The 14,778-nt window shown below is 35.4% G+C and overlaps 1 non-coding gene and 1 pseudogene across 1 annotated transcript; both read left to right on the top strand.

The window, feature by feature from the left end:
• The first annotated feature begins 3,142 nt into the window (after positions 1–3,142).
• LOC119523949 lies at positions 3,143–3,248 on the top strand. The gene has a single exon (XR_005214749.1). It is a non-coding gene; the product is annotated as a U6 spliceosomal RNA (small nuclear RNA).
• A 776-nt stretch (positions 3,249–4,024) lies between these two features.
• LOC119522173 lies at positions 4,025–6,997 on the top strand (annotated as a pseudogene).
• Positions 6,998–14,778: the final 7,781 nt, after the last annotated feature.

The raw sequence follows: 14,778 nt of genomic DNA, 5'->3' as shown, positions 1-14,778 counted from the left end.
TATGCTTAAGGTGGACTCTTCTGTTATGTAATCTTTTTAAAAAATTATACAAGCATTGCACTATCATTATAGAAAACCAAACCATTGTCAATGATAAATAAGTAGGTATGCTCATATGATTGAACCTTGAAATAATCTCTCAAATTAATCCTTGTTGAATGATAACTTTGAATTTTGGAAATTTTTCTTAATTGACTATATTTACTAATATAAAGTTATAAACTATTTTTATTTACTTATTTTTGACTAGGTAATATGTGTAGATGGCTCAACAAGGAAAAAATATAAAAAGGTACCCGTGAAAGTCTTACTTATACTCTGCCCCCACCACCCCATTCCTCATCCCCCAAAAAAACATGTAACCAATTTTAATGGTTTCTTGTGTCTTTTTCCAGTTTCTTTATTTAAAAAACAAGAAAATACATAAACATTATTTTCCCATTTTAATGAATTAAAGATACAGTATGTTGCCCAGTGTTCTGCACATTCTGCTTTTTACTTTAAATATTTGGGACACTTTTCATAACAGTATGTGACAGTTAAGTTCATCTGTCAATTTTCTCAGGTTATGGTGTCCAGTTGTTTCATCAAGCAAGCCCTGGCCTGATATGGTGAGGATATTTCATAGATTTATATCATCAGTTAGTTGATTGTATCTATGGCTGTTTACAGCTACAATCAACTAAGTAGATTGCCTTCAAAAATGAGTGAAATGTCATCTAATTATTTAATGGCCTTTAAAGGAGAACTGATGATTTCAGCAGTCATAAGGAAGAATTTCCATCTCTACTTCAGCCAGCTGGCTTATCCTGGGGAATTCATTGAAAAACTTCCTCCAACTTCCCAGTTTGCAGGCTGCCCTATGGAATTTGGACTTGACCATCCCCTGTCAGTTCTGTTTCCATGGAGATCCCTGACTAATACACAGTACATAGAGATTATTCCTTCTTTGAAATTGCATAATTTTCCATCGTATAAATATTACATGTATCTATTTTTAACTAAACAAATATAATATCATATAACAGTGACCAGAGAAAACAAATCAAACAATAGTTGTATCCAATGGACAATTTTTTCAATCTTTTCTGATTGACCCCCTTGGTTGTACTTGACTTTATTAATCACTTCTTTCTTTTTCAAACTTTCCAATTCTATGCTTCATGACACCAAACTTGCTCAACTTTTGACCATTCCCCCTTGGTCTTCCTTGAGCTCTTCCTGAACCTACTTCTTTTATATTAGTGTTTCCCAGGATTTCAGGACTTTTTCTTCCCAGTATTAGTTTTGTTCTTTAGAGTCTTTCTGTACAACTTTATTAACTAATATGTCATGTCTATGAAGACAGGAACCTTGTCTTTGTTTTCCACCAATACATCTCCTTTGCTTAGAACCATGCATGGTACAATTTGGGCATGCAGTAAATACTTTGTGAATGAACAATTGCATATTCCCAAATACTACTATATGTGGTGATGCCTAAATTTTTATCTCTGTCACAAACTGGTTATCTTCTCTTGAATGTGCTGAATGTGTCTCAAAATTAACATGCCCAAATAAACTCTGAAGCTTCCCTTTGCCCTGAATCTTCTACTGTATTCTCTCCTATCTGCCCTTGCAGCTATACTAGAAACCTGAGACTCATTCTTAATTTTCCCTTCTCCTCAACTCCTACAACATACCAATAAAAAATTGTGTTTGCCCCTCTCTCATATATATTTCTTGATATGTCCTATCCTCTCCAGCTCCACTGCCATTGCCTTAGTTCACATCCTGATCATTTCTCTCTGTACTTTTCCATTGGCCCTTAAGTGGTTTCCTTGCCTCTAATCTCACCTTCTATCTAATTAATAGTCTGTGAGGCTGCCAAAAAATTAGTTTTGTAAATACAAGGAGTTAAAAGGAAGACTTTGAAAAGGTACCAATTTATATAGGCTTCTAATTTTCAATAGATTAGTTGATTATAATCTCATTCTCTCTTACACACACACACACACACACCCACACACATGCACTACTGAAATGACATTTCATGATTATCACACCAATTCAAAGTAGCAAAGTCTGGTCTCAGTGAAGGAGTAGTCAGCTTCAGCCTCCATGATGATGTAGAAGTTACTCACCCAGAGAGCTTTTCTAAAAAACTAGAAGTCTTGATTTACTAAGATGCTGTTTACATAGCATCTTAATAAATAAATGTCCAGTGAGGTCCATACCTGGCAAAATTGGGGCATATTTGATCTTAGAATGGAGGTATTTTATCAGTAAATGTCACACAAGGCCTCTTTGGTTTTTCTGAGTTGAAAATCACTTTATCTCCAGGGTCTTTGATCAATATGATATGAAAATCCCTCTGGTTGTTTGATATGATAATGGCCTAGAAAATGAGATTTTCTTATTAAACTCACAAAATCACTTTTGGTTTGTTGAAGTGAAGATGATTATAGTTCTGCAGGCCTACATTGATCATGATCTTGACTCCAGTAATTGATCATGATCTTGACTCCAGTAATTGATCATGATCTTGACTCCAGTAATATGACTAAGACCCATCCTGATCAAGGTGGGACACACCTAATGGAAATAGCCTCATCAAAGCTCCTACTTGCAATGGGTTCACACCTACAGGAATAAGAACATGTTTTTCTGGGGTATGTACAGCTTCAAACCACCACACACAGACAGCCACCAGGGTGGTTACAACACATTTGGCCATGCCATTTTTTGTAAAACCCTTCAATTACTCTCCATGATTTTAAAGTCAAAGCTCCTGCAGATGAAATACAAGCTTGTACACAAAAATTTTACAAATTTGTATTTCTCCAGCTTTCTTCTTTTGTCACTGTCCTAACCAAACAGACATGCTTAACAGTTCAATTTTTGGATGAAGTGGGAGAGAGAGACACACTATAAAAGGTACTTTAGAGTCTATTTTCCATTGCCTTACTCTCTTCTACCACACTACATTGTTGTGATACCACATTTATGCATCTCCACTGCCCCGTCTGCTTGATTCCTTCATATTATCACTCAAAAACAATTTTGTGATTTTGTTTATTCTGGACTTGGAACACTATGCATCACCTTGATCCAGTTTTCCTTTTCCCAACTAATTCTTACAGATCCTTTAAGACTTAGCAAAGTGCTCACTTTGGCAGCACATGTACTGAAATTGGAATGATACTGAGAAGATTAGCATGGATCCTGCACAAGATGACAAGCAAATTCGTGAAGCATTCTATATTTTTCTTGCAAACCTTGGGAGCAGGGGTCTGGCTCTGAAAAGGGTTGTTTTTTTCCTTCTTTTCTTTCTCTCCAACTTTTTTTTTTTACTTCTCAATAGCCCATCAGAGCAGCTGGAATGCTCAGGTTTCAGCACTGCTCTGTGCAAGGGCAGAATTAAAGTTGTCTGAGCATAGCTATTCAAATGAAAGAGATAATAGCCTAAAGGGTGTATCTTTAATGCTCTATACTGGGACTGGCAAAACTTGGGGGCAGGGGAAAGACTTTGAAAAAGGGTTTCTTTTTAAAATAACTATCCTAATCTAAGTAGCTCATTACAGAGAGCCTCAGATATTTGAAATTGGCAGCTGCACACAAGCAAGGGTGGAGCTAAGATAGGTCTGAGCAACAAAGCAGTAAGTATAGTGGGGGAGATAATACCTTAATGAGCATAACTTCCCAAGACAAGGTGGAGGGCAGCTCAAGTGGTGGCCCTTCTTCAGAGATATCAGACCCCAGAGGCAGGATAACAGAAAGAGATTGAGTTAGCCATGTTTCTGGCAGGGACAAGGTCTGCAGATAATAAAAATGCACTACACCACTATACACCAGTAGGGAGCTGTGAGCTGACAAGTGCTACCTGCTGGAAAAGATAGGAAAAGCACAGAGTCTAGAGGCTTCACAGGAGGGTCTGACAACCTACAGGGTTTCATTCTCAGGGAAACCTGATACAGTCAACACCCTCCTCCTGAGACCTGGACCTGCCTAGACTGTGAAAATCTGATTGAGGTTGAACATATCTGGGGAGACCCACTCGCAAAAAGGTCACATAGAGGCTGGGCAAGAACCAGAAAAAGAAGAGCTGAAAAATTCTGTTCAACTAAACAGAAGCTATATTAAAGGTCTAGAATAAATTGAACTGAACACCAAAGAACAGATAGAGAACAAAACCAAACAACAAGAAAACCCTTGGTAAAAGAGGGAAAATGAGCTACAGAATAAAATGTTCAAGAAAATCAGATGCTTAGAGAGCTAAAATGACTATCCATACTAGGAAAAACAAAAAGATGTACCAGACAAAGGAACAAACTAACACTTCAACTGACATAGAGGAATTGAAACAATTAATTACAGATGCTCAAAAAATCTTCTAAATCAAATCATTGAGCTGAAGGAAAATGATGAAGGATATAAAGAAGACACTGGATGACCATAAAGAAGAATTTGTAAGCTTGAAAAACCAAATGGCAGAAATTATGAGAATGAAAGGCACAATAGAAGAGATGAAAAACACAATGGAGACATACAACAGTAGATTAGAAGAGGCAGAAGAAAGGATCAATGAACTGGAAAACAGGACATCTAAAATCATACACAGAAAAGAACAGATGTGGAAAAGAAAGAAAAAACAAGAGCAGGATATTAGGAAAATGTATGACAACATGAAGCATGTGAATATGTGAGTTATGGGTGTCCCAGAAGGAGAAGAGAAGGGAAAAGAGGCAGAAAGAACAGTAAGTAAAAGAAATAATCACTGAAAATTTCCCAACTCTGTTGAAAGACATAAAGTTACAGATTCAAGAAGCACAGTGTACACCAAACAGAATAGATCCCAATAGACTTACTCCAAGACACTGATCAGATTGTCCAATGTCAAAGACAAAGAGAGAATTCTGAAAGCAGCAGTAGAAAAGCAATCCATCATACACAAGGGAAGCTTGATAAGACTATGTATGTATTTCTCCACAGAAACCATGGAGATGAGAAAGCAGTGGTATGATACATTTAAGATACTGAAAGAGAAAACTTCCAACCAAGAATTCTATATTTGGCAAAACTGTCCTTCAAAAGTGAGGAAGAGATTAAAATATTTTCAGACAAACAGACACTGAAAGAGTTTGTGAATAAGAGACCAGCACTACAAGAAATATTAAAGGGAGTGCTACAAGCTGATAGGAAAAGACAGGAGAAAGAGGATTGGAGAATAAATGTAGAAATGAGGACCACAAGAAAGGGTAAAAGGAGAGAGAGAAAAAAACAAGCTATGAAATATAAAATCCAAAAGAGAAAATGGTAGAAGAAAGCACTGTCCCTAGAGTAATAACACTGAATGTTAATGGTTTAAACTCCCCAATGAAGACACAGACTGGCAGGATGGATTAAAAAACAGGACCCATCTATATGCTGTCCACAAGAAATTCACTTTAGAAACAAGGACAAAAATATGTTGAAAGCGAAGGGTTGGAAAATGATAGTTCATGCAAACTACAAACAGAAAAAAGGAGGAATAGCTATATTAATATAGACAAATTAGACTTCAAATGTAAAACAATTAAAAGAGACAAACAAGGTCACAATCTTAAATACTGCATAGGTATTATGCACTGAGCCAGAGTGCCCCAAAATGCTTGAGGAAAACACTGAGAACACTGAGGGAGAAATAGATAACTCTACAATGGTATTTGGAGGCTTCAATACACCAATCTTGTCAGTTGATAGAACATCTATACAGAGGATCGGTAAGGAAACAGAGATGTTTAATTGTGTGATAAATGAACTAGAGTTCACATTTATGTAGCACTAAACCCCACAACAGTGGGATACATATTTTTCTCAAGTACATATAGATCATTCTCTAGGATTGACCACTTGTTGGGTCATAAAGCAAGTCTCAACAAATTTAAAAATATTGGTATTATAAAAAACACTTTCCAGGATCATAATGGAATGAAGTTGGAAATCAATAACAGGCAGAAGGTTGGAAAATTCACAAATGTATGGAGGCCAAGTATCACACTCTTAAACAACTGTGGGTAAAGGAAAAAATTACAAGAGAAATTAGTAAATACCTTGAGGCAAATGGCAATGAAAACACAACATATCAAAACTTATGGGATTCAGCAAAGGAGGTGCTGGGTGAGAAATTTATTGCCCTAAATGCCTATATTAAAAAGGAAGACAGAGGGTTACATCAAATGCTGTAGTTTTGGCAGTCTGCATGATGGGTGACCTGGAAAGACCAGAAGCAACCAGGACCAAGCAGGATGAGTTTGCCTTGCCTTAGCCTCATCTGCCATGTCCCTGGATAGTATGATGAACACTTGCTTTGGAGAGAGATTATCTTCAGATACCAGTGAAAATGAAGTGAAGTCCAGTAAAGAGCTGCTCCTAAGAAAGAGTTCTCACCATTTTGTCATCTTTCCAATCCAGTACCTTGATATTTGGAAAATGTATAAACAGGCACAGACATCCTTCTGGACAGCAGAAGAGGTTAACTTATCAAAGGATCTCCCTCACTGGAACAAGCTTAAATCAGAAGAGAAGTATTTTATCTCTCACATTTTAGCCTTTTTTGCAACCAGTGATGGAATTTTAAATGAAAATTTGGTGGAGCATTTTAGCCAGAAGGTACAGTTTCCAGAGTCTCGCTGTTTATGGTTTTCAAATTCTCATTGAGAATGTTCACTCAGGGATGTACAGTTTGCTAATAGACACCTACATCAGTGATCCCAAGAAAAGGGAATTTTTATTTAATGCAATAGAAACAATGCCATATGTTAAGAAAAATGTGGTTTGGGCCTTGTGATGGATAGCAGATAGAAAATCTACTTTTACAGAAAGTCTGGTGGCCTTTGCTGCTGTAGGAAGTATTTTTTTCTTGGGATCTCTTGCTGCTATATTCTGGTTAAAGAAGAGAGGTCTTATGCCTGGACTCACTTTTTCCAATGAACTCATCAACAGAGATGAAGGGCCTGTGTGCCTGTGTGTTTCATGATAGCAGATAGTGAGGAAGACTGAGGAAAGGCCAGGAGTGCCTGAGAAATCTGCTCCCTCTTTATCTTTAGGAAGTGTAAAGAGGAAGCCTGAGCCACATCAGGCAATGTGGTTCCCCACTCACAGCCAACTGTAGTTTATAAAGATTCTGGAAGATAAAATCTAGAGTTTTTTTTTTGCATAAATTTTTGCACTATTCATCCTATACCTATAGAATTGATCACAATTGGAGGAGTTTTCAAGTGAATGCAAAGGAACAGGCCATGGCATCATTTATTAGACAGAGTATCAGAAACGTGAGATATTTTGACTGATGATAATACCACTTTTTGTACAGTGCTTCACAGTTTGCCAAATGTTTTTAAAATCATCTCACTTGATCCTCACAACAACCTTGTGAGCTTGAAAGAACAGCTACTATTTAAATTTTACAGATGAAGAGAGTGAGGCTCAGAGAAGTTAAGTGACTTGGCCAAGATCTGCTCATAGTCACTGTCCCTTCAGTATAATTTTTTTTCTTAGAAGTTATCACAAAACTTCTTATATTTAGTTCTTTATGTTATATTATGGTTAGTCCTTTGCCATCCATCTTGATTTGATTTTGCCTGTTTCCTCATTAAAGTATCATATCTTTAAAATATTATATACATTCATTAAATTATCAAAGTATCATACAGAAACATTTGAACTATATTCAGGAAATATGTTCAAAGGTATTCATATATCCCCATACAAAAACTTAGAGATATAAAACCAGTGATATCTGTAGTGAAATAAGAATGAAAGAAAAAAGTTTTACATGCATATACCCTTTTTTTAAAAAGAAAAAAATCCAAATCTTTCTCATAGGAATGGCAGGTGTCTTAATTGGAAACTTATTTATAGTAGCAACAACTTTACTGTATTCCATTGAAGTCTTAACACAGAAATACCAGATTTTAACACACTGAATTTATTACATTTGGTATTATATATTCTTTTTCAGGCCTCCAGGTTGCTGATATTTATTTTATTATGTTCAGTACTTAGGCTCTTATTTCTTAAGGATTAACAGGTGGTGAAAATCTTTTTTAATACTATTGTGCAAGAAAAAATTCAGAGTATGTTTATAACTGTTCTTTCCTTTTATGGCACATGTGTTTAAACCATGGCAATAGTAAAATTAAGTTCATTATGTAAGAATGTAAAAATTTGTAGTTCTATGAAAGATTGCATTTATTAAAAATGTTTTATCATAGTGTGTACAGCCATGCCTTGAGGGACTTGGGATGACAGTTTGGTCCAGTGTTTTCAGATAAGGCTGGGTTTTGTTGTCCAATGATATATAGTAATGAACAATTACTATTACAACATAAGGTTATCACAGTCATGTCTTGATATATGAAATTATTAGCATAGGTTCATTTTGGAACATCCAAATTTTTCTACTCTCTTTGGTATTTATATTTCATTTGTTAATGAAGAAAATGATTATTGATAAAATCTAGTTTACATATTTAAAGAAATATTTATTATTAAGAACTTTACATCTTACATTTAAATATGCAAACATCACTGTCATAGAATTCCAAAATTTCAGTTCTATATATTAAGCTGCAAGGTAAATATAACTAATTTTTAAATGATTAAAAAAACTGCTGATGGGCTACCTGAAAGCCAAATTAATACTATAATCAGGTATTATGTTTTTGAACTAAGTGGAGTGAATTGATGGCTGACTTAGGAAACTGTCCACAGTAGAATCTGGATGAGTGTCACAGAAGTGAAAACTATGCTTTTGTTTTCTCCACCCTTTAAATGTTCTACTCCTTAGACAGCTACATGTTTGAAGGAGAATCTGATAATCCTGAGGATTTAGGAAGAAAGTACTTAATCCTTCAAGTTTTGGGCTTAATTCTGCTAAAGAAAATGTAGGTGAAAATGGAAGGCTGATCAGTGATCCTTTTTGTTCAGATACAAATATTGCTAGCAATTCAAAGTCTTTTTCTGATTAAGCTCCCAATGTTCTTAACTTATACATTTGACTTGGTCTTACAATTATGTTTTGGTTTTTCCAAATGTCTAGTCATTTAGCAAAGTTATTTAGTATCTACCATGTAAAAGAAAGCTTTATTAATATGGTGAACCTAAATACTTTTTGCTAAAATATGATAAGGCCAATCAAAGCACCTCTGCATATATAGAATTCAGGTTTTTCCAAGAAAGGAGTTGTATTGTTATAGTTTGGTTTAATATGTTGAAATAAACTGTATTATAACTACATAAAAAAAAAGGGAGACAGAGCAAAAATTGAGGAACTAACTCTTCACCAGGAGGAAATAGAGAAAGAACAGCAACTGACCCCAAAGCAAACAGAAGGAAATAAATAACAAAGATTAGATCAGAAATAAATGAAATTGAAAACAGCAGAAACAATCAACAAAATTAGAACTTCATTCCTTGAGAAAATTAATAAAATCAATGGATTCTTAGCTGGGCTAACAAAAAAGATGCTCAGAAATGGGAAAGAGGACATAACTGCTGACCCTGCAGAAATAAAGGAGATAATGAAAGGATACTGTGAGCAACTATATGCTAATAAACTAGACAATTTAGACAAAATGAACAAATTCTAGGAAAGCATAAACAGCCAACATTGACTTGAGAAGAAATAGATGATCACAACAAAAAAATCAAAAGTAAAGAGATTGAGTCAGTCATCTAAAAGCTCCCCGAAAAGAAAGTGCTAGGACCACATGGCTTCACATGTGAATTCTAGCAAACATTCAAAAAAGAATTAGTACCAATACTGCTCACACTCTTCAAAAATATTGATGAGTAGGTAAAGCAATGTAACTCATTCTATGAAGCCAACATCACCCTACTATGAAAGTAAGACAAAGGTAATACAAAAAAGAAAATTATAGACCAGTCTTCTTAGTGAATATAGATGCAAAAATCCTCAACAAAATACTTGCAAATAAAATACAGCAGCACACTAATAGAATTATTCACCATGACCAAGTGGGAATTATTCCAGGTAGGCAAGGCTGGTTCAACACAAGAAAATCAGTGTAATACATCACATTAATAAGTCAAAAGCAGAAGAACCACATGATCATCTTGATGGATGCAGGAAAGTCATTTGACAAAATTCAACATCATTTCTTGATAAAAACACTCAAAAGGATAGGAATAGAAGGGAACTTTCTCAAAATGATAGAGGCAATATATTAAAATTCCACAACTAACTTCATAATGGGGAAAGACTGAAAGCTTTCCTTCTAAGATCAGGAAGAAGACAGGGATGCCAACTGTCACCATTGCTATTTAACATGGTGCTGGAAGTTCTAACCAGAGCGATTAGGCAAGAAAAAGGGAAAAAAAGGCATCCTAATAGTAGAGGATGAAATAAGATTTTCACTGTTGACAGATGACATGATCCTATATGCAGAAAATCCAGAAAAATCTGCATCAAAGCATCTAGAGTTAATCAATGAATACAAAAAAATTTTCAGGGTACAAGATCAACATGCAAAAAGCAGTAGTGTTCCAATACACAAGTAATGAGCAACAGCAGGATGAAATCAAGAAAAATTCCATTTACAATAGCAGCCAAAAGAATCAAGTATTTAGGAATAAACTTAACCAAGCCAACAAAAGACCTATACACAGAAAACTACAAGAAACTGCTAAAATAAATCAATCAGGACTGAAAAAAAAAGAAAGAACATACCATGTTCATGGATTGGAAAACTAAATATAGTTAATATGTCAAGTCAACCTAAACTGATTTATAGACTACATGCATCTAAGATCATGAACAAGACAAGGATGCCCGCTAACACCACTGTTATTCAACACTGTGCTGGAAGTTCTAGCCAGGGCAATATGGCAAGACAAAGAAATAAAATGCATCCAAATTGGAAAGGAAGAAGTAAAACTGGCATTGCTTGCAGATGATATGATCTTATATCTGGAAAACCCCAAGAAATCGATGATACAGCTACTAGAGCTAATAAACAAATTTATCAAAGTAGCAGGATACAAGATTAATGCACATAAGTCTGTAATGTTTCTATATGCTAGAAATGAACAAACTGAAGAGACACTCAAGAAAAAGATACCATTTTCAATAGCAACTAAAAAAGTCAAGTACCTAGGAATAAACTTAACCAAAGATGTAAAAGACCTATACAAAGAAAACTACATAACTCTACTAAAAGAAATAGAAGGGGACCTTAAAAGATGGAAAAATATTCCATGTTCATGGATAAGAAGGCTAAATGTTATTAAGATGTCAATTCTACCCAAACTCATCTACAGATTCAATGCAATCCCAATCAAAATTCCAACAACCTACTTTGCAGGCTTGGAAAAGCTAGTAATCAAATTTATTTGGAAAGGGAATATGCCTCCAATTGCTAAAGACACTCTAGAAAAGAAAATGAAGTGTGAGGACCTACACTCCCTGACTTTGAAGCTTATTATAAAGCCACAGTATTCAAAACAACATGGTACTGGCAAAAAGATAGACATATTGATCAATGGAATTGAATTGAGAATTCAGAGATAGCCCCCCAGATCTATGGCTGACTGATCTTTGATAAGGCCCCTGAAGTCACTGAACTGGGTCATAATGGTCTTTTCAACAAATGGGGCTGGGAGAGTTGGATATCCATATCCAAAAGAATGAAAGAGGACCCCTACCTAACACCCTACACAAAAGTTAACTCAAAATGGATGAAAGATCTCAATATAAAAGAAAGTACCATAAAACTCCTAGAAAATAATATAGGGAAACATCTTCAAGACCTTGTATTAGGTGGCCACTTCCTAGACTTTACACCCAAAGAACAAGCAACAAAAGAAAAAATAGATAAATGGGAACTCCTCAAGCTTAGAAGTTTCTGTAACTCAAAGGAATTTGTCAAAAAGGTAAAGAGGCAGCCAACTCAATGGGAAAAAATTTTCAGAAACCATGTATCTGACAAAAGACTGATATCTTGCATATACAAAGAAATCCTACAACTCAATGACAATAGTACAGACAGCCCAATTATTAAAAGGGAAAAAGATATGAAAAGACAGTTCTCTGAAGAGGAAATACAAATGGCCAAGAAACACATGAAAAAATGTTCAGCTTCACTAGCTATTAGAGAGATGCAAATTAAGACCACAATGAGATACCATCTCACACCAATTAGAATGGCTGCCATTAAACAAACAGGAAACTACAAATGCTGGAGAGGATGTGGAGAAATTGGAACTCTTATTCATTGTTTGTGGGACTGTATAATGGTTCAGCCACTCTGGAAGTCAGTCTGGTAGTTCCTTAGAAAACTAGATATAGAGTTACCCTTCAATCCAGTGATTGCACTTCTCGGTATATACCCGGAAGATCTGAAAGCAGTGACAGAAACAGAAATCTGCATGCCGATGTTCATAACAACATTATTCACAATTGCCAAGGGATGGAAACAACCCAAAGGTCCTTCAACAGATGAGTGGATAAATAAAATGTGGTGTATACACACTATGGAATACTACACAGCAGTAAGAAGGAACGATGTCATGAAACATATGACAACATGGATGAACCTTGAAGACATAATGCTGAGCAAAATAAGCCAGGCACAAAAAGAAAAATATTATATGTTACCACTAATGTGAACTTTGAAAAATGTAAAACAAATGGTTTATAATGTAGAATGTAGGGGAACTAGTGATAGAGAGCAATTAAGGAAGGGAGAATGATAATCCAATAAGAACAGATCAGCTATCATGGGTAAATTTAAAGTTCTGGGAATGCCCAGGAATGACTATGGTCTGTTAATTTCTGATGGGTATAGTAGGAACAAGTTCACAGAAATGTTGCTATATTAGGTTACTTTCTTGGGGTAGAGTAGGAGCATGTTGGAAGTAAAGTAGTTACCTTAGATTAGCTGTCTTTTTCTTACTCCCTTGTTATGGTCTCTTTGAAATGTTCTTTTACTGTATGTTTTTTTAAATTTTTTAAATTTTTTTTAATTTTTTATGCAGTTGATTTAAAAAAAAGTTAATTAGACTCAATGCAATACCAATTAAAATCCCAACAACTTACTTTGCAGAAATAGAAAAATGAATAGCCAAATTTATTTGGAAGGGCAGTGTCCCCTGAATAGCCAAAAATGTCTTGAGAAAGAGGAATGAAGTGAGAGGTCTAACACTACCTGACTTTAAAGCATATTACAAAACTACAGTGGTCAAAACAGCATGGTACTATCATACAACTAAATTTACCAACCAATGGAATAGAAATGAGGGTTCAGAAATAGACCCTCTTATCTACAGATAATTGATCTTTGATAAGGAAGTGAAGCCAATGCAACAGGGACAGAGCAGCTTCTTAAATAAATGGTGCATGGACAACTGGATATCCATATCCAAAAGAATGAAAGAGGACCCCTATCTCACACCTTATACAAAAATCAACTTGAAATGGACAAAGACCTAAACACTAGTGCTAAGACCATAAGACTTCCAGAAGAAAATGCAGGGAAATATCTTAAAGACCTTGTCATGGGAGGTGATTTTCTAGACCTTACACCGAAAGCACAAGCAATGAAAGAAGAAATAGATAAATGGGATCTCCTCAAAATTAAACACTTTTGTACATCCAAGGAGTTTGTCAGAAAAGTAAAAAGTCAGCCTACACTATGGTAGACAGTATTTCAAAATAATCTATCAGGTAAGGGTTTGATATGCAGAATATATTCAGCAACAGAAAGACAGCTCAATTTAAAAATGGGCAAAAAAAAAGGAGAGGGTAAACCTGCTTATAATTGTGCCTAAGAGTCTCCCCGAGTACCTCTTTATTGCTCAGATGTGGCTCTCTCTCCAGCTAAGCCAACTCAGCAGGTGAACTCACTGCCCTCAACCCTACATGGGACCTGACTCCCAGGGGTGCAAATCCCTGGAAATGCAGGATATGACTCCCAGGGATGAATCTGGATCCAGCATCATGGGATTCAGAACAACTTCCTGACCAAAAGGGGGATACAAAATGAAAAGAATAAACTTTCGGTGGCTAAGAGATTTCAAATGGAGTAGAGAGGTCATTCTGGTGGACATTCTTACATACTATATAGATAACCCTTTTGAGGTTTTAATGTATTGAGATAACTAGAAGTAAATACCTGAAACCATCAAAATATAATCCAGTAGCCTTGACTCTTTTTTTTTTTTTTTTTTTTTTTGGTATTTACTCAACTTTTATTTTGCACTAAATTTATATTGGATACTACAGAAGTGATAAGAAAAATTGTCTTTCTCCTTCATAAATTCACTGTGCACTTACATGACACCATTTTAAGGATCTGCAACATAATCCTACTAACTGGTATGGATATAAAATGAGTACCTGAATTACATCATATACCCAGGTCTGATTTTCTAAAATCTAATTAAAAGTGAACAAGTTCAGATTCCTTCTAATTTGTGATTCTGCCACCACCTACAACCTTGTCATAAAGATCCAATTGATACAAGGGGAGAAAATTAGGAGGAAACATTACTGCTTCTTAAATCCTTAGCACAAAAATAGCAAACATATTCATTCCACTCACACTCTACTGGCTGGAATTCAGGCTCATGTCTACACCTAACTGCAAGGGAGGCTGGAGGATATGGTGTTGCTGTGTACCCAGAACAAGAAAACAGTTTCCATTATCTGTTAGCAGTATCTGCCAATTTTGTTAGCTTAAGACCTCTCATCTAGAAAGCTAAACATTCAGCACAAAAATTTTGATAGAACCAAATGGA

The sequence above is a fragment of the Choloepus didactylus genome, chromosome X, assembly GCF_015220235.1.
Source record: "Choloepus didactylus isolate mChoDid1 chromosome X, mChoDid1.pri, whole genome shotgun sequence".
In the NCBI taxonomy this organism is placed as follows: domain Eukaryota; kingdom Metazoa; phylum Chordata; class Mammalia; order Pilosa; family Megalonychidae; genus Choloepus; species Choloepus didactylus.
The sequence above is the reverse complement of the archived record's forward strand: the minus strand, read 5'-3'. Positions and strand labels throughout refer to the sequence as shown.